The 25,587-nt window shown below is 45.9% G+C and overlaps 1 long non-coding RNA gene across 1 annotated transcript in view; it reads left to right on the forward strand.

Moving 5' to 3' along the window:
• The window catches only part of LOC146812562 (uncharacterized), a 29,732-nt gene extending 4,753 nt beyond the window's left edge, over nt 1-24,979 (forward strand). The window contains exons 3-4 of the long non-coding RNA XR_014965953.1: nt 21,233-21,285; nt 24,495-24,979. This is a non-coding gene — a long non-coding RNA (uncharacterized LOC146812562). The remainder of the gene's footprint in view (nt 1-21,232; nt 21,286-24,494) is intronic.
• The last annotated feature ends 608 nt before the right edge of the window (nt 24,980-25,587 follow it).

Consider the following 25,587-nt stretch of genomic DNA (forward strand, 5'->3'; position numbering starts at 1 on the left):
CCCCGACCGCAGCTACAGCCAGAGCCACTCCCACACGATCAAGAATGTGGGGCAAGTGAGGGTATCCTCCAACCCGCCTGGCTCCCGATCTGTGCTTGCTGGTCCGGTCCTGCTGAGGAAGGCGAAGGGTGCTGCTGTGGCCGATGGCTTCATCCGCTGGCAATCCTTTCTTTATGAGCCTGCACGTGAAAAGAAGTAAACAGGGGTTAATTCCTTATGCCCCCGCCGCGTAGGGCAGAGGCATGTAGCGGGCAGGAAACAAAAAACTGCCGGAATTCCCCCGTCCGCTTCTCCCTGCTGTCATCGATACTGCTGCCACCTGCATAAAAAGAAAGAGAAAGAAAATTCCCAACGGAGGCTCCCTGGAGTCCTCCACGAGTGGTCAGGCGGCGATGTTTCCTGGCAGAGCGGCGGAGAAAGAAGAGGCTCTCCCGCCGCCCTGCTGGTGTTCTTAAAGGGGTCCTACCCCCTGAATCAGAAAAAACATGTCCCGGCTTGATCCGGGACACGTTTGCCTTGCGTTTGCCCCATAAGCACTTGAACTGCTTACGGAGCAAACACCCTCTCAGCCAATGGGCGAGGGCGAGGAGGGCGGGACCCCTGCGCATCATCAGCGCGGGCCCCGCCTCCCCCTCCCTCGCCGGGAAAGTTCACCAGGGACTGGCACAACCGCCATATTGGCGGCGTAACCGAGTTCCCGGTGACGCCTATGGATTTCAATAGCAATTGCATTGCTTAATTTCTGAATGCTTGCTGGCTATCCTGCATCAAATTCTTGTTTCTATGGGATCCTGAGTATTTTGCTTTCTTTTACACTACTGAAACGAAGTATTACTCAATGCACCGAGGGCACCAAGGTTGACAAACGTTCCGTTGGTGTCATTATCCATAGCCGACATGCTACAGTCAGATAGCTGGTCCAGAGTACTGTTCTTAGACGTTTTGATAATGGCAGCATTGGAAACCCTGGCAAGAGCAGCAGGACACAGATCCATGCCCTTACTTGAAAGAGGGCTGCTTCTAGAATGAAGACCTCCTGAATGTGATGTCAGAAATTGATAGGCAACACATTTCTTCCAAATTACTGCACTTAAAAGAAAAGTATCATCCGAAGTATTACCCATTAAAAACATTACACACAACATTAGAAATTTGCCATTTTCGCATAATTTTTTTTACCATCATCATCAAGATATCTTTATTTCGGCGATTTGCCTTAAAAAGTACAAAGAATAAATATATACACAGACAGACCTAACACAGATTAAAATAAGTCATAACAATACATTAGGTGATGATCAGTCCCCTTCTTCTATTCCACATTGCTAATAGAAATTTGGAAACTGCAAAAACTATACATTCAGATGTGTCTGTTTTAAGGATTCTAAAAGCATGGCTACATTGCCGAAAACCCATGTTTTTGCAGATAGGCACTATCCAATGCTTCCTAGCTTTTGAGTATGCAGGGCAAAAAAATATAACATGGAGCTCATCCTCTTTATCACAGTTACAGCCAGGGCAGGCCTCAATAGAGGTTGGTGCCCAACTACTGGTGAAAGCTCTCAGGGGTAAAGTGCCGTATCTCCATTGAAGATATAGTTTTCTTGATGCAATGGGATAGATAATATCCATAAAATTCTCAAATTGATAAAAATCCTTAACACTTAAAAAGGATTTCGTTAAAACTCCATTCTTAGGGGCAGTCTGTACTCTATTTAGTTGCTCATCCACGTAGATCTTAGTAAGCATCTTCCGCGAAATCACCCTGCAGCTTGTTTCCGGTTCATACCACATGTCATCTAGCCCTAGTTTGATAAACTGGGATTTTATAAACATAAACCAAGGGATTTTTAGTACACCATTGCTAGCCACAATTTCCTTCAGCTCTAGTCTATAATGCAATAGTTCCGGCGTAGTCCACAACCTGTGCCAGTACCTAAGGGGCTTCAGGGCTAGTTCATCATCAATCGGCCTCAGGTCCAGATCCATCCTTAAAGGATGCAGCGGGGTACTTTGTGGAAGTGATAATAGCTGTCTGATGAACTTATTTTCAATTTTAAGAAGTTCCAACCCTGTTAAATGCCCCCAGAGTTCCGCTCCATATAAGATTGCTGCCCTGGCCTGGCTCTTATATACTTCAAGCGCGGGTTTAATAGGTTTATATGTAGACGTATTAGAAAACCTAAGAATACCCCCTGCATACTGAGCTAATTTCAGCTGCGCTTTGGCTATTTGTGGAGCCCATGAAAGATTTTCACTTAAAGTTACTCCTAGATAATCAAAGGTTTTTACCCTTTCCAAATTTGATGAATCTAATTTTGGATTTGGCCGTGTGGAAGGGGAAGGATTAAAAACCATATACTTTGTTTTATTCACATTGATTTCCAGGCCACGACCTCTACAAAAGTCCTCGAAACTATCGAGCACACGCTGGATTCCAATTGGTGATTTAGGGCCTCATGTAGGTAGCCAAATACCGGTCGGTAACGGCCGATTTTCGGTAATTATACCGTTACCGACCGGTATTTTGGCTATTGGTATGTAGGGGGACAATTTTTGGTTTCGGAATTTACCGAATCGGTAAAATTACCGAATCGGTAATAATACCGAATCGGTAATGTTACCGAATCGGTAACTTGTCCGATTCGGTAATTTTACCGATTCGGTAAATTCCGAAACCAAAATCGAGATGTAGGGGGAGTGTGTGGGTGTTTTTAAGAGTCGGTATTTACCACCAACTTATAGTTGGTGGTAAATAATTAATGTATGTGTATGGGCATTTTGAAGCGCGTAGCAGTGTGCAATGTGGCATACATACATGCCCTTAGGGCATGTATGTGTGCCACATGTGCACACATGGCCGAATCAGGGGTGCAACAGGGTGTCAATGTGACACCCTGCCACCCTTGCTTGTTCTCCACCATTACCGAATCGGTATTTACCGATTCGGTAATGAGGCATACCTTCCCCTCAATGGGAAGGTATGCCTCATTACCGAATCGGTAAATACCGATTCGGTAATTACCGAATTGTAACGAATCGGTAAAAAATACCGACTCATTACCTACATACGAGTTACCACTTCTAAAATACCGATTCGGTAACGTTCGGTATTTTAGAAGTGGTAACTGGTATGCTACCTACATGAGGCCCTTAGAGAGTAGCAGAGTGTCATCCGCGAACATAATCGCTGGCACCCTGCTACCTGCCAAAATTGGGGCATCATTATTAGGGGCACTATTAAGATGGGAAATCACACCATTAACGTATAGGCAGAACAGGGTAGGTGCTAAAACGCACCCCTGCCTCACCCCTCTGCCAATGGGGAATTTAGAAGTTAAAGCCCCATTCTTCCCATGGCGCACCTGGGCAAAATTACCCTCATGCAACTTAATCAGTATTGCCAGGATTGGTAGTGGCACCCCCAAACTGACCAGCACAGCCCAAAGTTTTCCTCGGGCACTAGATCAAAAGCGGAGCGGAGGTCCACGAATACCATGTAGAGGCTGCCACCCTCAATCTTTGCTGTTTTCCAGAATAGTAATAACAAGCGAAAGATTTGATCCATGGTAGAGGTGTTCCTCCTAAACCCCGCTTGGTATTGGCTCAGTATAGCGTGCTCCTCCATCCAGTCCTGCAGTCGTTCGAGGATGAGCCGCGCAAAAATTTTTTACGGGACATCTATGAGGCTAATGGGCCTATAATTTGCCGGTAGCAGAGGGGAACCCTTCTTGAAAATTGGAACGATTTCTGCACCCAACCAGGTGCAGGGTACATTCATTCCTCTCAAGATTGCATTAAATAAAATACATAGATATGGTCCCCAGATCTCCATTTGATGTTTAAAGAGGTCTCCCGGCAGTTTGTCTAGCCCTGGGACCTTACTGGATGGAATTTTAGAGATGGCATTAACAACTTCCTCGACCGAAAACTCTATAAAGTCGTAGGGATCATTCGATGATGGTAAGACCGGATGTGGGTCCATATTAACTTCAATAGCGTACAGGGCTCTAAAGTGGTCTTCCCAAATGTTAGCCTCTATATTAGGTTCGGTTGCAGGTTTGGGATCGCCGCTTCCTGTGTTGATTATAGACCAAAATTTACGGGCATCACTCTGTTCTAAAGCACAAGACAGATCGGTCCATTTTGCATAGTCCCAGTCCTGTTTGGCCAGCTTCAACATAGCTTTATAGTGTGTTCTCTTGGCGGCGATAAGGACCTTGTCATTGCCATATTTTACAGCCCGAATCAACTCTTTTTTTGCCAGGCGACAAGCATCATTAAACCAAGAGGAGAGAGGAATCCTATTCTTTCTCTTAGTTACTACTGGATTGAACACATCAAATAAAGTACTAACAAGATTCGTATGCAGGGCCTGCAATTTGATATTAAAATCAGGAGGAGGTTGTTGGGATATTAGAACATCTAGTTCAATAAAACACGGCAAGATTGAATTATACAATCTTGCCAGATCCTCAGAAGACGCCTCCACCTTATCCCACTTGACCCTGCGCCGATCATTCGTTAGGACTAACCTATCTGCTCGAACATCTCTGTGTCCTAATTCCTTCGGTTGTGTGACCGGAGAAACCAACTCCAGCCTCAGCAGATTGTGATCACTGTCATCCCTTACAATGACCTCGAGGTCGATAACCTTTGACCACAACTGTGTCCGAACCATGATGTAGTCTAAACGTGATTCGTGGCCCTTTTTATTGTATGTGCACCTAGCAGGTGTATCTGAATGGGTGCATCCGTTACAGGCCCTAATTGAGTGACTTAGTGTAAGGGCCGTTATTTGGACTGCAAAGGGGGACCATGACCTAGTGTGTGGAGATTGGATTTGCGGAATGGACCAGTAGTCATCCTCAGTTGCAAGTGCACCATGATCCATCCCTGGTAAGGGTTCATAATGACAATTCAAATCTCCTGCTACTAGTAGGAACACATCCGTTGGAATGGAATACAGAAAATGTGATAGTTCGTCAACCGTAGTAGACTCACTAGCTAGACTAACAGGTCTCGAGTAGACATTCACAGCAGCCAGCTTAAAGCTATTTGGCCATTTCAGGATTACACACTGTATGTCGTCCGAGTGGGTACAAACAGACTCAGCTGTGCAACCCAGATGAGTTGCCACCCATGTGGTAAGACCCCCAGATGGTCGTCCCTTGCCCCCCCATCGTGCAGGTATGGTAAAACCCGCAAATCCCATTCTCCTTTCCTCTGTTCTCGCCCACGTCTCCTGGAATAGACATATGTCCATTCCATCAATAAAAGTGCCCCAGTCATCACTCGCTATTTTACTATGTAGCCCCGCAACATTCCAGGACGCAATCACCAGGGATTCAATATTCGTGGTTGCCCTGGGGTTACAGTCACTCCTGTTTGTAACGATGCTTTCACACAGATGCTGCTCTATGACCTCTTGGGCTTCTAGGCGCCTGGCATCAGATATAACCTCTTGGGGTTCAAGGGGGAGTTCGGCGGAGGGGGTATGGTTCTCTATAGCAGTGATTAATGTCCCATCTATTCTTGACGAGCACTCGGCCTCACCAACGGCCCAACTTTTACTATTGTTCTGAATTTGGGCATCACCCATTACCCGACCAAGTCAATCCACTTGGTCCAAACAGCTGTATCTGTTTTGAATCGATATTTTGGGAGGTGCTGGCAGATGATCATATGGAGCCCTTAATGACCTGTCTCTTCCTCTGTGTTGTACCAATGACCACCCATTCTCCACAGCGTTCCAGCGGGTCGGTGGGTAAAAGTGAGACAGCGGGTAGGTTTGGATCAATGCTCCCTGGTCGTAATGCCTCCAATTGCAGATATGTTCAGCAGTTCGGGGATCTTTAAAGTTTACTAGGATACAATCGCCCCTACTGGTTTTAGGACCATGACCCACCCACGATGCTCTACGTGCCATGAGGATTTCACTAGTAATATGGGGGGGAAGTGGTTGATTTTTATTGAGCCAATCTATTACTTTGTTTTTAAGAGAAGGGTATGGTTCTATGGTTGAATTTGGAAGCTCTGGGACTCCAACCAAAATTGCCACATAAGGGCTACATTCAGGTGGCAAATCTATAATACGTTCCTTGGGGGGATAACCCTTGCTCTCCATCTGACCATCCTTCCCTTTATCTACATTGGCATCCCCTCTCCGCAATGATGTAGTTGGCGTAGTAGTTGGAATTATTGCTATTGGTATTGTTGGTGGGACAGGCGTGGTGTTATTTATTTTAGCTAGCTCGGGCTGGGAATGCCCATTTTCAGCTGGAGCAGGACATGGATTAGATGTGTCTACCTTTAGATTGGTCTGTATATCCAGCGCCACCTGTTCCATCCGCAAAAGCTGTTGCTCGATACGAGACAATCTCAATTCCAGGGGCTTGATGATAGCACTCAAAAGAGCACTTACGGTGGCAAGTGTCTCTGCTGGGGTGTCATGTGTCTCTAGTGGAGTGTCACTGCTAATAGAGGTTCCTAGCCGAGTTTCTATGGGTGTAGGTGGGGCATGAACTAAAGCAACAACAGGTGGAGCTGTAGTAGTTGAATTACTTGTCATCTGGCTACCCGTATGACCTTTGGCAAGTTTAGCTTTTTTGCCCCCCGCCCTAGGGGCCATATTTATTTTTCTTTTTGGCATCGCTCCCTCACATCTTCCTCGCAGCTGGGGGAGACTTAATCTCTCAGGTGAGCTTGGCATTGTTAAAGCTAGAGTGGAATCTAGAGCTTGCTCAGGTGAAAGGGACTGCGGTGGATCTATGCTACAAGGTACATTATCACTACTTGAGGGGCCATTGTCTAACATTTCTCTCCTAAGAGCATCCGGAGTGCGAGCATTAGCGATATGACCCATAGAGGATCTTTTCGCAAAAGCTAAATCTTGTGAGACTCTTCTTTCCATTAATATTATCCCCTGGTCAATTACGGAATTTGCTCTTGTAATGAAATTGTCCAAAGTTCCTGTTAGTGCAGTCCTGCTTCTGGTCAATGATGCAGCCATACTACGTTAATCAAGCAGCAACAATAACAGTACTTACAGTCCTCCTCGATACTCAGTACGGCAGGGGGTATTTGGGATGACAGAGGGGTGGCCCGGTCCGGTCTTGACCGTGCTTGAACGGGCTTAAACGGGCCCGCCCTTGGCCCGGGCTTCGCCCGGGACACACCCCGGACGCGTCCCGCGTACGCGTTGTGGTGGAAGTAGTTATAGTGGAAAAGGGGGGAGGGACCGGGAAGAGTCTCCAGCTGCGGCCAATGTCCAGGAAGCAGAGGGGCCGCTGGGACTCGCAGTCCCGGTTACACCGTCTCACAATCCTCGAAGCTCCCACGCCTGCACCTGTGTCCACACGCACACCTCCAGTGGCAGAAAGACCTTCGCTCAGCCCGCCAGCCAAAGTCGTAGTCTCCGAGCGGCATAATTTCAATTCCCAGTGTGTCATTAAAGTTTCACTTGTATGTTTAAATTGCAATACATGAGCGACTAACTTATTTCTCCATTGAATTGTCACACATTAAATTATTTTTCTTATAGAAGTGTTACATACTAGAAACGCCAGTTTTTAAAATGTTTTCTGGTGTATTAGGGCCCGATTCACAGAATTAACTTAAGACAAAATCCTAAACTTAGTACCATTTTGGTATTCACAGAATGCACTTACTACTTCTGGTATTCACAGAATGAACTTACTACTTTTGCGATTCACAGAATAAACTTACTACTTTTGGTATTCACAAAATGGATTTACGACTACTAACTTTATGTCCGCACTCGGGCCGGAATTTCCGGCCCGGAGGCGGAGCTTCCGGCCCGGAGGTGGAGCTTCTGGCCCGAAGGCGGGGCTTCCGGGCCGGAGGCGGAGCTTCCGGCCCGGAGGTGGGGATTCCGGCCCGGAGGTGGGGATTCCGGCCAGTGGCGGAGATTTAGCCATGGCCAAAATCTGCGCCTCCGGCCCGGAAGCTCCGCCTCCGGCCCGGAAGCCCCGCCTCCGGCCCAGAAGCTCCGCCTCCGAGCCGGAAATTCCGGCCCGAGTGCGGACGTAAAGTTAGTAGTCGTAAATCCATTCTGTGAATACCAAAAGTAGTACGTTTATTCTGTGAATCGCAAAAGTAGTAAGTTCATTCTGTGAATACCAGAAGTAGTAAGTGCATTCTGTGAATACCAAAATGGTACTAAGTTTAGGATTTTGTCTTAAGTTTGTTCTGTGAATCGGGCCCTGAGTCTTTATTTAATGTCTTTGGGCTCACGATGCAAGCACGACCTACTGGCTTTGCCAGTGCTTGTTTTATGTCTGTGATTACCCTGCCTGGTCTTAGATTGAGAAAAACTGGTCACCCTAGGGATGAGGAGCACCAGGGAGTGGGGAGGAAAGAAAACAAGAGAGCATGAGTGAAGATAGGGCATATAAGGAAACACTAGAGAAAGAAGCAACATGTACTCCCACGGAGTGCTCATTGTAAAATAAAACAAGCACTGGCAAAGCAATAGATCTAGCTTTTTTGTGTGAACATTGTTGCTCACTGATGAGCGAATGTGTATGTGTGTGCGGGTTTGTATGAATGGGGCAGTCACTGAAAACAGCGATGGTGTTTGTGACTTTTTCGTTTTTTTTGGGGGGCGTTTTTTTTTTTTATAGCGCTAACTCGATCCGAAGGTATTGGAGCACTTTACACGAGCACAAGTTACCTTACACAAGGACGCAATCATTTTTGGTAGGCACGGGGAGATTAAGTGATTTGTCCAGTATCACAGGATGTTGGGCCAATGCCGAGCCTCGAACCTGGTTCTCCAGCTCTAAAGTCGGTGGCTCTGGTCGTTAAGTCACATCCTCTGTTACAGTACATGGCATAGATGAATAGTGCAGCAAGAATGAAGAACAGTCTACCACTGTAACGCGGCCCTTTTAATTCTACGGTTGCACTCAGTGTCATGTGGAGACAAGATTCAGGTTTACCTTCAGGAAATGAAAGATTGAATGATGCGTCCCTTCAGCCTGTAAAGACTTAAGAGGTGTGTTTGCTGTGCAGCGCCAGCTCAGGAAGCATCAGCAAGGAACTGCTGCTCGCGAGTTCGAACCCCAAAATGGGTATTGTCTGTCTTTCGATGCATTACTGCAAGCGTGGTCTTTTTTTCAAATGTATTTTTAATTATTATTTTACATTAAGAATAGAATTAGAAATTGAAGTATGGCAGGCGCCAACTGTCAGTAATTAGGTCGTCTTAATTGCTCCTGCAATAGTGGTTCCGGGGAGGAGGCCCACGTCAGTCTCAGCCCATGAATTAAGTGCAGAGGGCCGCTTTAACAGAACAGTTTTGCAGCAATACCACAAAAAACCCTATGCATTCGCCTTGCACACTACCCCTATGCCTTCCCCTTATCTCATCTGCTTTACCTCCGGCTTCCCCTCCCCACCCGGCATCTCTCTAATATTCCAATGCCATCTCCTGCCCCCTAATCCTACCCATCTCTCCCCTACTTAATCCACCTTTCTTACAACCTGATCTACCGATCAACTCTCCTTACCCTCCCCCATTCATCCCCCCTTCTCCTCATCCCTTTCTGCTCTTCCCCTTCCCTCGTACCCTTAATTCTTTTCTTACACCTCCCATCTCTCTTCAACCTCCCCTTCTTCCTCCTATGCTTCACAACCCTGTCTCCCCTCTCGGTAATTCCGTCCTCTTCCCTCCCTCTGACCTTACAGTCCCTCACTCCTCCTACAACTACCATTCAGCCCAACCCACCCCTCTGCCTAGTGCCTGTCTCCCTACATTCACCTTTCATAGCCTATGGTACCTGGCCAGCACCTTCTCTCATCTCCCCACACCTCTGGCCTTCCATTGACCCCCCTCCCTTCCCTCCCTGTTCAGCCCTTCTCCTCTCATCTCCCCATACCTCTGGCCTTCCATTGACCCCCCTCTTTCCCCTCCCTGTACGACCCCCTCCACCTCTCGCCCTCCCTCTCTACTTCTCAATTTTCTCCTCCTACTTAAGATCTCTATTCTTCACCTCTGCTCAACACCAGTTAATATATCACTGTAACTCCATCCACTCCTTTCTACCACCATCTTTACCCACCTTCTACCCTTTCACCCCAATACTACCCTCGGTCCCCCACCTCCACCTGTCCTCCTTCGCCTACTGCACTCCCTCCCTTAACTATCAAGGCACCCAGCACTCCGTGCTCAGCCCACTCCTCCTTGGAAAATAAACTTGATTCTCCCATCTCTTCCATTTCCCAGCTTGAAGCAGCCATTTCACTTTTAAGTGCTAAGTTATCCCCCTTCCCTAATAATCTTCAGAGGAGTTCCTTATTCCCGCGCCCCAATAAAGCCAACCACAATCTGTCCTCCACAGATATCGCCAACTTACTGGCTAGCTACAAGACTACCAACGTTAATTCCCCTCCACTCTCTTCTCCTAAAAATTCTACACAATTCACTATTCAGACCATCTCTTCTGTCAGAACTAACCAGCCTTCTTCCTCCTCTTCCTTGACACCCTCATACAAGAATCTTATCCCTATCCCCCTTAACAGCCCAAACACTCACATCACCAAAACAGTTGCGACAGAGCTACAGTGTGTGCTCCACAACTGCAGATCTGCAACCAAACAAAAACTGGAAATCTCTGACACTATCACCCACTACAATCTTGACATGCTCTTCCTCACTGAGACCTGGTTTAATGACTCTTCTCATACTTTGTTTGATATTCTGATACCTACTGACTACTCTATCCTCAGAAACGACAGAACAGACAAGCTCGGGGGAGGTGTCGCTATTATCTTCAGAAACTCCCTTCAAATGAAAGCCTTTTCTACCATCTTCTTCCGCACATTTGAATGCCTATCCCTAGAGCTTCAAGTACATCACGGCTCACCCTTCAGGTTCCATGTCATCTATCACCCGCCCGGTAACTGCTCTTCCTTCATGGAGGAACTCACCGACTTTATTAGTGACCAATATTCTCAAAGTGACAGGCAGATCTTCCTAGGTGACTTCAATCTCCACTGGGGCTCCTTGGAAGACTCAGCTGCCAACAAACTTGCCACCTTTCTCTCAGCCAACGATCTTGTCCAGCACTGCTCGGAAATTACACACGCCAAGGGCTCAATCTGGACCTTGTTTTTTCTAAATCAGACCTGCTTACCATTGCTCCCCCTATCCATGTAGACTGGTCAGACCATTTCCTCATTTCCTTCCGTTTTCACCTTTCGCACGTTATAACTCTCGGCCAACCCAAAAGGGCTTCTACCTGGTTCCGCAACACTAAAAACATTGATCTTAAGACTCTGTGTGATTCTGCTATGCGTTCACTTCCTAGACTAGACCCTAACGCGGATGTCAACAATCTCACCTCCCATTGCCTCTCAATCCTAGTAGTCGAAATCGATAATGTTGCTCCACTCCAAAGCAAAAGAAAAAGACCCACCCCCCTCAGCACCTTGGTTCAATAAAGCTCTCTATGATGAAAGGAAAAACCTTAGAATCTTGGAGAAACATTGGAGACAATCTCCATCTACCTCCAATCTCTCTCATCTACGTTCGGCAAGATCCAAATACCACAAGCACATCTTTCATGAAAAAGCATCTCATTTCAGATCCCTCCTCGACTCAGCCAAAAACAGACCCCAAAAACTTTTTGACCTCATCAAAAACCCAAACTGCTCTCCCCAAACCATCAAACCTGAGGATGCTTCAAAGAAAGCAACTGAATTCGCTATATTCTTTTATGAAAAGGTAAAATCTCTGGTGGATCAGGTCACCCACCCCAACCCCCATTGAGGAGCGAAAATCCTTAGTCACTTGGCAGAACTTTGCCGCCATCTCGGAAGAGGACCTCCTCAAGTGCATCCTCGAAACCAAACCCTCCAACCATTCTTCTGACCCCATCCCTAGTGTCATCGCCATTGATTTCTGTACCAATACTCTCTCTTATTGGACCAGGCTAGTTAATCTCTTCCTCAGTCAAGGCTCCCTCCCAGCTGTCCTCAAAACATGACAGGTTACCCCTCTTCTAAAAAAAACCTCCGCAGATGCAAACGATCTCAACAACTTCCGCCCCATCACCAATCTCCCTTTTCTTTCAAAAATGACAGAAAAATGTGTTGCAAAACAACTTTCCCAACACATTATGGACAATAATCTCCTTGACGTGTTCCAGTCTGGCTTTATTCAAAATTGCAGCACTGAAACAGCCCTGCTGCAAGTGATTGATGATGCGCTGCATATACTCAATTCTGAGAAATCGTGCCTTCTGATTCTTCTTGACCTCTCTGCAGCCTTTGACACCGTTAATCACAACACCCTCCTTAACACTCTTCAACAGAGAATGGGCGTGGAAGGCACAGTCCTTAAATGGTTTCCCTCATTCCTCTCGGACAGATCCCAAATTATCAAGATAGCGGACAGTCTCTCATCTCCATTGGTGGTTGGTCAAGGCGTCCCTCAAGGTTCTATCCTTGCACCCACTCTGTTTAATCTCTATCTGGAACCATTAGGGAACCTCCTAAGTAAATCTGGGATCTTTTACCATCTTTATGCGGATGACACTCAAATCTACCTCAAGGTGTCTTCCTCACAAGATCTCTCTCTACTCAACTCTACTCTCAACTCTATTCACAACTGGATGTTAGTTCACCAACTCATTCTCAATCCCTCTAAAACTGAATTCCTCCTCCTATCTACCTCTCTCTCCCCGCCTCCTGTTCAATCCTGGATGGATCAGCTGAATATACTCAACAATAAACCCATCATTGTTGACAGCGCTAAATCCCTAGGTGTCATACTTGACAAAAGACTCAACCTAATCTCACACATCAACTCCATTGCCAAGAACGCACGTTATCAGCTGCGCCTTCTGTGCGGGATTCGTCGGTTCTTCACGGAGAAAGACCTAAAAACCTTGGTCCAATCACTAGTTCTCTCTAGACTGGATTATTGCAATTCTCTTCTAACTGGCCTACCCAAATCTCATCTCTCCCCCCTCAAATCCGTCCTCCATTCAGCAGCTCGCTTCATTTCAGGGTCCAAACTAAGTGACCACATCACTCCTATCCTGTCTTCTCTCCATTTGCTTCCCACCGAGGCAAGATCTATTTACCAAACGGCCTGCATCACCCACAAAGCCTTGCACACTTCCTCCCCACGCTATCTGGCGAATAAACTGAAATTGTCTGGAGGCTTGAGACCTTCTCGGAATTCGGAAAAGTTTCTGCTTGAGCCCCCCTCCCTCAAAAGGGAAAAATCGATGGCTCAATCGTTCTCAGGTAATGCGGTGAGAATCTGGAACTCGCTTCCTCCATTGCTCCGTGCCACCACCTCTATCCGGATCTTCAAATCTGACCTCAAATCTCTTCTATTCCAAAGACACTTTCAGAACTAATATCTTCATTCTCAGACCCCTCTAGGAAGTTCGTTAGTCATTGTAAATTTTTTATATTTTCTTATACATTCCTCACCCTTGCTTGCAGTGTTTGATATTGTGTTCTTGCCTTCTATGTTTTTCTCTACCTCTTCTTACTTGCTGTGTTTGATATTGTGTCCTGCTTTCTTTGTAACGTAATATTTTGTAACATGTCTCTCATGTAACATAACTGGTTCTGTTGTATAGCGCTCTGACACCTTTGGGTAAAGTCCGTGCTTTATAAAAATGCATTAAATGAATTAAATAAATAAAGGATCCAATTCCTTTAACCAACATCTCCACCCTGAGACCTTCCCTAACATGTGTCATAAACATTCACCCCCATGCGCCCTTATCTTACTTATCGCTGCCCAGCAGCCGGCAACGCCCATTGGCCGAAAAGGGCTTCAGCTGCCACAGACCACGTGGTCTGTCAGCCCCGCCCCCAGCAGTCAAAGGGTTAAGCAGCTCTTCCAAACGTCATTTGCAGGCTGTGAAGGCTTTGCTTATCTCCCCACTGCTTTTAGTAATCCCCACGGGTCTCGGCTTTGACAGCCAATCAGACCACATATAAGGCGCCCATTTAAGAGGTGATTGGCTACTTAAGAAGTCTTTAGGGATAGATTGAGAGGCAATGAAAGGCCCTGTTATCACATTCCGCCACACCCACCATAACAGAGTAGGGCGCCTTGCTACTTTCTAATAGCAAACAAAGATGGAGAATGCCAAATTTCTTCAGAGAGTAGGTGAGAGAGCTAGATATGCCAGAAACAAGCTGAGGAGGATTTTGGCATCCAAAGAAGAAGTATGAAAATGTAATATTAAATTAGAACATAAATGTTAATGGTGTTATTTATTTCCTTAATACTTTGAAGCCAGGCTGGAATTGCCAGAAAGGAGCACCTGCCACGCTTTTCAGCCCCAGTGGGTGAATGAAGAGTGCCCCCCACCTGCAGTCCCGCATCGCTGGAGCAGATGCCGAAGGTGCAAAATAGTCGACCACACCATTCAGCACCACAAGAGCTATTCCTTCAATGAGCAGGTAACATGAGGCCTGCACCAGGAAACACTGACAGGCGGTGTCTTAATGGTGCATATATGAATCTTCAGTTTGAAAGCAAAATTTTGCCTGGGCAAAATCGTTTGGCTTAAAGAACTAACAAACTGCTCTAAAAACTGTCCAGTGAGATAACTGCGAATGATGTCCACCTATTCCTGATCAATGTCTATTCCAGTACCTTTGCCTAGCTAAAATCCCAGGACATGGCCAGCGCAGAAGTTTAGTTTGCTGTCCACGAGCTAGAAAAGGAAGGCATTCCTTACTGCTCGTAGAAAGCAACTCCAACCAATCCTGGAGCTGCTCTCATGCTGTTAAAGCAGCCCCAGGATTGGTGGGAGCAGGCTCACCCAGTGCTCATTTTGAGGCTGGGGGCCTGTGCCAGCAATCCCCAGGCTGTTACACAGCCTTTGGATTGCTGTGTCTCCAGTGCGCATGTCGGGCTGGCTGTCGCAAGACGGCCCGTCAATCTGGCATGCGCACTGTAGACTAGTGCTGTCATCCTGCATCTGCATGATTCAGCCGCCCTCACCCTCGCGCTGTACACAGCCTGAGCCGGTGCGGTGGCAAATAAATAAAATGCCATTGACATCCATTTTATTTATTTGTGTATGCCTGCTGGCTCGCAGCAGGCGGGCCGACGCTCCTCCGCTCCTGAGGAAGAACCGCCCCTGCGGCCTGTCGTCATCGACCTACGCACATTATGCCACATTGCTCCCCCAACTCCAACGCGTTGCAGTCCACATTAGGTACCGCTTGCCTGGTAAAGGTTCCCTGTAAGCACCAAGGCGCAGCATTGTTTTTAAACAAAAACTGTTTGGCAACATGAGAAAACACAAGGACGCCGGCCCTCTCCCCAAATCATCCTAGGTCTTCTCATCTCTTCCTGACTGTGCACCCCCACTCCCCCCACCCGCCCGAGCCTGTGCTCAGGCTTCTGTTCTGTAGAAGAACAGCAGAAACAGCCCTGCAGAGCAGTAATGTAAATTAGATGCGCATAATATAATGATGCCCCTATGGAACACAACAGACTGCATAGATGTTAAGCTGACCCATGTCTGATGCTGTACTTCTCCTGGTTCTGTTATTTGTGGCCAACAAAAGTAGGCCTTGTCTGTTCACTTTTCTTCTTGCAAAATGTGCCCGGCTGGTCCCAGCATGCTACATGTTGTGGTTGGAGTGTGTGGGCATGCGAGTGGGGGATAATGTGCTTCATGGCTAAACACTTATAAGGTCTCAAAGGCGAGACCCATTGGCTTTGCCAATGCTTGTTTTGAATTGTTTAAGTGTCGCAATTAAAAACCACTATATGCCATAACATATCAAGGGTGATGATAATATGAATGTGGCCGTCAAATCATTCTGCAACTGTTTTGCTCGGAAACTCTTTATTCTTAGGCATAAAAAGAAATCGGACCTCAAAGTGGCATGTTGCATACACATCACCAATACAGTTCTGGAATTCCATCTGCAGAGATGTGAGCCTGTCCAATCCAATCCAAATTGCACAGATTTTTCACAAGACTTGTGCTCTGCATGGGTGTTATTATATTATTTGACCATTTCCGTATACTATGGCAACATTTCTAGTTATGCTGTATTGTTTATTTGTGAGACATATAGTTTCACCAGGGCTATTTGGAAACTATGAAAACTATCCTTTTTCTAAATATGGGCGCACAAAAAAAATATTGGTGGGTGGAAAAACTTAATCCAGCATTGTTTGGCTTAGATTGCGGGTTAAAAATGTAATATAAGTTGTATTTTTCAAGAAACAGTTGATAGTACACATTTTAGGAGTGGGGCAGAGTCCGACCCCTACCCTGGAAGACTCGGTCATCATGTACTGGATTCACAAACTATGGTAGAGCCTTGCTCTAGAGAAACGTACACATGCCAAGGCCCAGGGGGTCAGGCAATAGTGTAAGATATTAGAATCCCTTGGTTTAGTTCCTCGTTGGATGGGGCAGGCAGGGCTGTAGTTCAAGCGTTGGATTCCTGCTGGAGGGGCAGTGGTACAGCTCTAGTCTGAGTATGATCTCTGCATGCGAGCCACTGAAAGATCGAGTCTGAACCCTGGCTCTGGCTCGGATCCAGATCCTTTTGGTTCCTCGAGCCCATAACGAGCTGAGCTTTTTTGTGGCTTCTGCCTTCCCTCCTCTACCCAGGGCGTGGCGTTACGGTGAGAGCTGCCGCCTGGGCAGCCAGGTTCGAGTCTCCACTCAACATCTCCTGATTCTGGGAAAGTCCCTTAATCTCCCCATGCCTGTAAAAAAATGCACATGAGCTTGGGTAATGTAACTGGTGCTCGTGTAAAGCCACTCGGCATAGGGGTCGAGTTTGCGCTGTATTTAAAACATGCAGTAAGAGATAAAAAACAAACCCTTAACATAAGAACTGACAATTAGCTAGCCATTTACTGGCTGATTTGTACAAAGTGGAATCAGAAAACCTGGATAAATCGCGGCTTCTCCGCTTAAATTGTGTGATCGTAGGCAAATATTTTATTTCACCAAATCTCTTTTTTCTTCATTAAAGCCCTTTCAAATGTGGGAGTTCAGACTACCAGTTGTACACAAATATCACTTGTAATAAGTACTCAGTGCCGCGCTACAAGGTGCCCTAGTAATAAAGCTCCCACGTGTTAAAAGAACACACTTGTTTGAACTTTGAAGAGACTATATTATATGATACCTAATGTTTGTTGTATGATTACATAGCAGATATTTTCAGGGTTCGGATCGTGCACGGGCTCTAAGGCCCGAGCCAGACCCCTGGCTCGGCTCTCCCTGTTAATTTGTTGGCTCGCCCACCTGCAGCATGTTTGTTTATGATAGAGGCATCAGTGTTTGCATACTCCAGTCCCAGGGCCTTCCTTCCCTTGTGAGTGCTTCCCCAGTGCATCTGTGCTCTGGTAGCGACGGCTCCACGAATAGCTGAGTCATACACAGTGTGGTGTGTGATCCATGGGGGAGTGGGCGGTGTCACCCGACAGACAAAGAGAGCTCTGTGGGGGAGGGGCAATTGTTAGTGGAGAACGGTGAGCTGGGATTAAAAACTGGAAGAAGCCGCAGATCAGTTTCCCCAACAGATGCCTTAACAAGAGCAGCCCCAGGGTAGAGTTTATTTCAATAAACCTACATGGCACCTTTCCCAGGTTAGATCATGGGATCGGTTCCAGGTGCCTGGCACCCTGGCCTTCATCCCTTGCCTCAGTGTGGTACAGAGTCATAAACGGTGCCCCTGTGAGATACTGCTCTCACTAACGAACACTGGTGAAGGATGCAACACCCCCCCAGGAAGCTAACAAGCCAGCAGGTAGGGCCCCGGGCCCTCACAGAGGGCACCTACTCACAGGGGTGGAAAGATTGACACACTACAGTTCACTAACTAAAGCTACACAGTGGCCTGGGAAGTAATGTTGGTTTGCAGAGGCGTGTGCAGCTGTGCAGCAAGGTAGCTACACATTAACTCAAACCGAGATAAGGAACTAATAAAAGGGCTATATATAAACACATATATTAATAAGTCTGGACAAGATTGCCGTGGGCTTTTATCTCGAAGAGTGTCTCATTTAATTGACTAAGGGGTCAAGGGGATCTTTAGAAGCACATGTCTGGTGCGTGAGTTATATCGCATCGTTTGCTTGAAGTCAGCAGGAAGGAAAGTTGTGATTAGTCACAGAGAATCGTGCCAGGGAACTCGAGGATACAGTACTGAGTAAATGTGTTCGCCTAGGAACTGTAATGTTTAATTACTGGCAGTTCTCATCTGAGATGGTAACAGACCTGTCTGCTGGTCAGGGGAGAAAATGCTTTGTAAGGTTTTAGTGTTTTTTTTTTCACAAATTAAAATTGGGAGAGAGGAGGCACCATTGCATTCAAGGATAAGGTGAAACCCGAGAGAGTAGAACAGCCTGTGGGAATCCAGCTGGTGGTCAGGTGCTCGGCTTTGAGGGTAGGCGCTCAGGTCTACTTAGCCTCTGTTCAGTGACCGAGTGAGAGCCCCTCTCCTGCCCATCCTTGTACAAGCTGTAGTGTGACAATATGGAAAAAGCGCCATTTATCAGAGAAAGCGCCAAGGGCCAGTACACGTGGGTGGATGAATAGGTGACTTATTGTGTGGATAAAGACTTAGGGAGAGAGTTCATCGATTAATGGTTGAATATGAGGACTAGGGCATGGAGAATATGAGGGGCAGAACCAGTAAGCAAGGAGGCATACAACAAATGGAATGGGCCTCATACATTTAAGAACAGACATGAGTTTGGGAATTAGGCAATGGGCTGGTTGGAGACTGAAGGATGGGCATTTGGAGGCTGGGTCCGAGGAGGCGGGACTTCTCGGGTCACCTTGAGAAGAGGACCAATTACAGCCGTCTGCATCAAAGACCTCTAGATTTAAGGGTGTTTACTTCCTGGGCAAGGTAAGTATCCCAAGCCAGATGGAACTAATGCCTCGCAACATCTTCCGTTGTAGGGTTCCTGTTCCCGTTGTGTCACACACTATGCATGTCGTTACACCTTTGTTGTGTTCTCTCTGCAGGTTTTGTGTTTCTTTGGAGGTTTATCCTGAGAGTTTTGTGGATGTTTCCAAAGTCTGTTCCTGGAAGCCAAAAGTTCTTCCGGCGTTCGTGGATCTGAAAGCGCTATCCAGGTGCGCCTAGGGTCCAGTCGCAGTTCACCTTTTGAAACACCGGGCGAAGACAAATGATACGTTTTAAGTGGACCATTCTACTGCTGCTATGATACTTCCCTGATACTCCACCCAGGCTTGCTTGGTATTGGAATGCTTCTATACTTCAAGGCCTGAGAATTCAGGGCTTGACTGTAGCCTTATCCTGTACTCCTACTTTACCATCTGTACTCCTGCCATAACCGCACCAACCCTGAGGGGCCAGTACATTTCTGAAGAACTGCCCATCTTGTGCTGCGCTTCGCTTCGATTACTCCGTTTCCCCCCGGGAACTTCACGGCCCTTGCGGCATTCAATCCAGGGTTCTAGGGCAGGCATCACAGGGTGGAGTATTCGTGGACAAGATCAGAATCCTTACCTCCTGCAGATGCTCCACCCTAACACTGTGTTGACAGGAAGTGACTATATTGATGGAAATTGGATGAATTGGTGAGTGAATGAATGGATTAATGAGGGATGAATACAGATAGGGTACACTAATCTTACAGGCCGAAGCCTCAAGCAGCAGGAGTAATAGTGTTATAAAATAACAGCAATTGCAATTATTATGCCAGCGTCAGCTTTAGACAGCTACTACCGCTATGCCAAGAATACCCACATTATTTACACAATTATCAATATGCCAAAGGTAGGCTCCATCATGACCTAGTGGCCGTGATCTGTCAGGAACTACCATCATTATTCATGTTCAGGTTACCCCATCACTTAGAAAACCTTAATTCATTTCCAGATTTGCACTATCATTCACTACTCCTCATTATCGTAAATACGTCTCTTTCTCAGTCATCATTAGTACATGCTTAGATTTGCCCCTTCATTCAGTGATTCTTGGTGCATGTCCAGGTTTGCTCCATAAGTCATTCATCTTGAGAGCTTGTTCAGATGCACACTCCACAATCTTGAGATTCCCAACAGGTTTGCACCATTGCTTAGAAGGCCTGGGTGCTAGGTCACTAAGTAGGCATTAGCGCATATGAGATTTTCACCATCACTTTTTTGAGTACGTACCTTTATTCGCACCATCATTCAGTAATACGGCATCTTTCCATTTGCTAACAAATCATCCAACACACTTCACTTGCCAATATTGCAATAAGCCATGTCCATAAGTAAATTACATATTGTTTATGCTGATGACACTACTCCTTCCTCATCATTCCACAAACCAAATTTCTTTGTTATTTCATCCTTATTCTGCCAGCCACCCAGAGGTCTTTACGAGATGTCCCTCTGAAGTCAGCAGAAAGGAAACACAGCCCTGGGTAGCTGCTAGAGGTCTGTCGTACCCAAGGCGACTAACCTGCTGTTCAGGGGGCCATTGTGGAAGCAGCATAGATTCCATCACTTCCCTTACTTTGATGCCATCATTATGCATTGTGGTATCATGGGCACTGGAGTGGGCAGAGTGGAGAAAAGATGTGGGAATGTCCCTAGGAAGCTTTTGGTTCCAGGTTGTGGGCCTTTGTGTCTGCTGTTTGACTGCTGACTGGCTCTCATGGATACTAAGGGGGACAACAACATAACAACAAATAAAGAACACAACAGTAAAGGTGTACCACACAAACTACTCACCTGAACATGATATGCTGATCCATATGGGGGTTCACTTGGAGAACAGTCTCCAGGCTGGTGAACAGGACAGCTGACTGTATTGGCATGAGGCTGATTCTCATTGGTAGGCACATGGAGGGAAGGAATGGGTCACAACAGACTAATTCTTGGTTCTGTCTGTGCTGGATAGTCCTTGATTGTGAGCTGTTGGAAGCAAAGAAGTAACACAAAGCAGAGTTTGCATAGAAGGAACACAGCATTAGTGCCAGCAGGGTTTTGCAGGGAAGACTTACAGGAGCACAATGTTAGTTCAAAGCAGTTGTGCATTATACCATTTCAAATAATATTGCCTTAACATACCTACTGTAGCCATTTTCCACCCAGTACTACATATGCCCTCAAGTTATGTCCATCTCTGGTGTTTAAAGCCTCATTTTCTGGTCTGGCACTGAAGGAAAGACATTTCTGAATTCATTGGTCAATGCTGAAAGCTTACATTTCTGTATCTGTTTCAGGGTTGTTTGTACTCTCCCATGACTTCAGATCCTCACCTGTGCAGAACATTTGCGTAAGTTTCCTCACATGATGTCTATTGGTATCTTATGTATGAATACATTTCAAATTGTGTTTGTTGCTTGGGTAGCTTCAAGCTCATTGGCATGCTGAAGGGGTCCCTTTGTCGTCCAACTCTCTCATTCATGGATTGACTTCTTTTCTGTTTGTTAAGAAACATTTTCAAACTTCAGATTGGCAGGTGGGTAGGTTTCTTTAATACACATGCTACTTTTGGCCAGGAAGTGCCTAGGCTTGACCAGAAGAGGGGAGCGGAGCTTGACCAGACTCAACACAACTATCACTGGGAATGTATGACGTGACAACGCATACATTTACACTGCATGCCTTTACAACACAGTTATTACATCGCAACATCCTTTTCAACGCATTCTTTTACATCGCATGCCACTACATCGCATTTTTAAAAACGACCTTTAGAACGCATTCCATTACATTGCGCTATACCTTTACAACGCATACCATTAAAACGCATACCATTACATTGCATTTAAGGTAAGTGTTGGATAGTCTAGGGGTAAATTTACTATTCTAACTCCAGTGGGTGCAACAGTAGGGTAAGTGTTGGATAGTGTAGGTGTAAAAATTACTATTCTAACTCCAGTGGGCGCAACAGTAGGGTAAGTGTTGGATAGTGTAGGGGTAAAAATTACTATTCTAACTCCAGTGGGCGCAACAGTAGGTTAAGTGTTGGATAGTGTAGGGGTACTATGCGTTGTAATGGTATGCGTTGTAATGACATGCGATGTAATGCCTGCGTTGTAGTGACATGCGTTGCAATGACATGCGTTGTAGTGACATGCAATGTAACGGCTGCGTTGTAGTGACATGCGTTGTAAAGGATGTTGTGATGTAATGACTGTGTTGTAAGTGTAGTGCGATGTAATGACTGCATTGTAAAGGTTGGTTCCCATCACTGGTGCCAAAGCTTAGCCAGAACTTTCTACTGGTGCTACCTGGTTAGTCCCTTTTGCCACTACTATAAATCTTGATTCCCGCGTTGATAAGGATCTGACTTTCAATAGTCAGCTCTCTGAAGTAGTCTTCATCTGCTTTTCTTTACTGACATCACTCCCAATTCTGCCCGACACTATGTGGAAAACCATTTTCCAGGCATTGATCATCTCTCATCTGGACTGTGACAGCTCTCTGGAACCAGGCCTTCCTGAATACCTACTGTCTCAGCTACAGGTCTTTCCAAAATGCCTCAGCTCGGTTGGTTCTTCAGCTTCCATCACGTCACTCTGTTACATCTCATCTTACAACCCTGCATTGGTTCCCTATCAGGGATCTCTGCTCAAGGCTGTTTGTCTCTTTCACAGAGCCTGACTCAAAAAGGCCATCTCTATATTCAGGAAAACATACAGCTTTATCATCCAACTAGGACTTATGATCCTCCTCCCCGAACTTCATTTGTTTTTCCATGTTTCTGTCTTGGCTGCATGGCTGCATGGGTGGTCGCTCGTTTTTTAGGTCGAGCCTGGGCAGCCGTGCGCCTCTCAGTGAGGCATGCTGTATTGAGGTAGGGACTTGAAGCTCCGCCACTCTCCGCCCACATTTCTCATTGGCTTGTGTCATTGTCCACTGTAATCTGTGGCTGTTCATTGGTCAAAAGGCTTAGTAGTCCCTCCTTAATACCGCCTTGTCTAATTGTGTAACCTCCCATGGCGACACCCCCTGTTACATTTGTTGTTGCTCGGTAGGCTTTAATTACAGACCCCGAGCACCATTTTCTCAAATAGCTTTGTCCTGCCTGCTGGTGCAGGCATGACACGCTCTCTCCTAATGCTTTTTAAAAAATGTTATAGCACACATTTGCAAAGCAATAGGTCATGCCTTTACGAGAGTTTAAGCTATTGGCATTGTAAATGACAATGCCTTTTATTTATCTGTCTTAAAAACAACACATAAATAAAAGGTATGATCATTTATAATGCCAATAGCTCAAACTCTCATAAATGTGAGACCTATTGCATTGCAAAGGCTTGTCTTCCTTGCAGCAAAGCACTGCAACTCCCTTCTGTTTGGTTTCAAGAGTATTTGTAAACACAGCCTTCTGAAAAAAACGTTGGACGAGTCCCACATTTCTAGGAATATACTATGCATGAACTTCATGGTATGGAGCAGAAGGTTTTAGAAAAGGTGCAAGATGGGGGAAGAGGCAAAGGAGTGTTGAGAATCCCCTAGCACAGTTTCTAGCAGATGAATGTGTAAATAAAAGAGGGATGCTGGTCCAGCCACACCAGAACCTCCCCAGGCCTTAGCATGCTCTGACCAGAGGCTTTGGAAGGCACCTTTGGCATTCAGTACCTAAATAATCTCAGAAAATGCTAAACAAACCCAAAAGCAAGGCAGATGTGGGACAGTGTGTAGCTTCCCTGAAATGGTACATTTAAAATTGTATATTAAAATATCTTCCTGCTCTGTTCCCCTACAAACCCAACACCCCCTAAGAAATACATTTCAGTAAAATGTAATCTCCCGCAGCAAGGATTCAATTAGCCTTTGAGCATGTACATGCTGGGACCAGAGCCATTGAAACTTGAGCCAGTGAAGACTACAGAAAACAGTATCTGGACCATGCAGAGGAGTTGGGCTGCAGGGAAGCTGTCTTGGAAAATTTCAAAGCTAACTCAGTCAGTGGGTCCTAGCATGGTTTGAATAGAACTGCTCTCAAAGAGGACCACCAAACTCTAGCAAGACTTCCAGTTCTGGTGTGTGCGAGTCTCTCACTGAGACGTCCGACAAGAGAATATTTTAGCAGTTGGGAGCTGGGGATGATAATGTGTCCACATACTTCAAGCTTGGGTGGCAGGGCTTGGTCAGGGGATTCGAGTCAAGGACACAGGCCTGGTGGGATTGGACAGAAATAGGTTTAGGAGGTAGATTGTCCTAATTGGCAAGAGCAAGGTTTGTTGGTTCCTGCTCATGAGAGCATTCCATCTGGAGATGGTTGTCTAGGGTTCTCTGGGGCCTTTGGATGCAGCGGTAGGTTGGTTGTGGGGTAGTATGTTTTGGCTGGGGATATACCATTGTCCCTCTGAGGACAATAGACAGGGTGCAGGACCTCATGTCATCACTGAAGCAATAGAATCAAAATAGCAGCAATAGGTTTTTGTCTTTGAAAGTGACTATGAGTGTATTCAGGATAAGACCAGCAGCTTGTGAGATCTTTTGACTGCCATTTTTTTCTTTTTCTATTAGGAGCCCTCACTGCACACTGAATGGAAAGCATCCATTGCGTATCCGTGATGCCCTGGGACCGGATGACGCAGTGTTCAAAGGGGCCAGGCAAAAGGCATGGACCATGTGCTACTCGCCGAAAAAGCGCTTCAACACCCAATGAGGGATAGCAAGCGCTATATAAATGCAAAACTTTTCCCCTCGTCTATCCCTCCACTATCCTTCTCAATCTAAATAACTGACTAACATATCCACCACTCAAATTACTTTCATATTTCACTATGCTAATTCACCACTAATCCTTTATGGGTTCCCAAGTAGCGTGCTACTTGCTGAAAAAGTGTTTCCTCACCCCGTCAAGGGTAGCAAGCGCAATATAAATGCAAACCTTTTTTCCTCTTCTATCGCTCCTCTACCCTTCTCAATCCAAATAACTGACTAACATATCCACCGCTCAAATTACTTTCATATTTCAGTATACTAATTCACCACTAGTCCTTTATTGGTTCCGGAGTAGCGTGCTACTCACCGAAAAAGCGCTTCAACGCCTCGTCCGGGGTAGTAAGCACTATATAAATGCAATTACAATACAACACAATATGCTTAATGCCTCTCTTTGTTGGAAATATTTTGAAAATAGAGTTTTGAATACCACACTGTTTTCTAGTTTGCATTTGGGTCCTATATGTTGTGTTGCAGAGGAATTTCTTCTTCGGTCTCCACTGCAAAATGTATGATGTGCTACATCTGTTTGCTGATTAAAAAAAAATGTAAAAGACCCTTCAACCAAGCAGTGGCTGAAGGGGGCTCATCCAAAGTCCACCCACTGTTGATTAGTGTTTGCTGATGGCATGAGCTGGAGCTGATAGGCAAAGCTGTGTGTAGCCAGACCGAAAAACAGCATCGGCAATGGTTGTAGTGGAACTGGTACTGAGCATGACTGGGGGAACAAAAGTGCTGTTTGGTGCATGTGAGCAAAAAACAAAAAACAAAAAGTGAAAGGCTCAGTGGGCATTAAAAAAAAAAGTCACTATAGAAGAGAAGCATAGCAAAATCAAAACCTTTGTGAGAATGCTCTTCACTGTCGTAGGCATCCTTATTTCCAATAGTGCAT

Source organism: Triturus cristatus, chromosome 7, assembly GCF_964204655.1.
Source record: "Triturus cristatus chromosome 7, aTriCri1.1, whole genome shotgun sequence".
In the NCBI taxonomy this organism is placed as follows: Eukaryota; Metazoa; Chordata; class Amphibia; order Caudata; family Salamandridae; genus Triturus; species Triturus cristatus.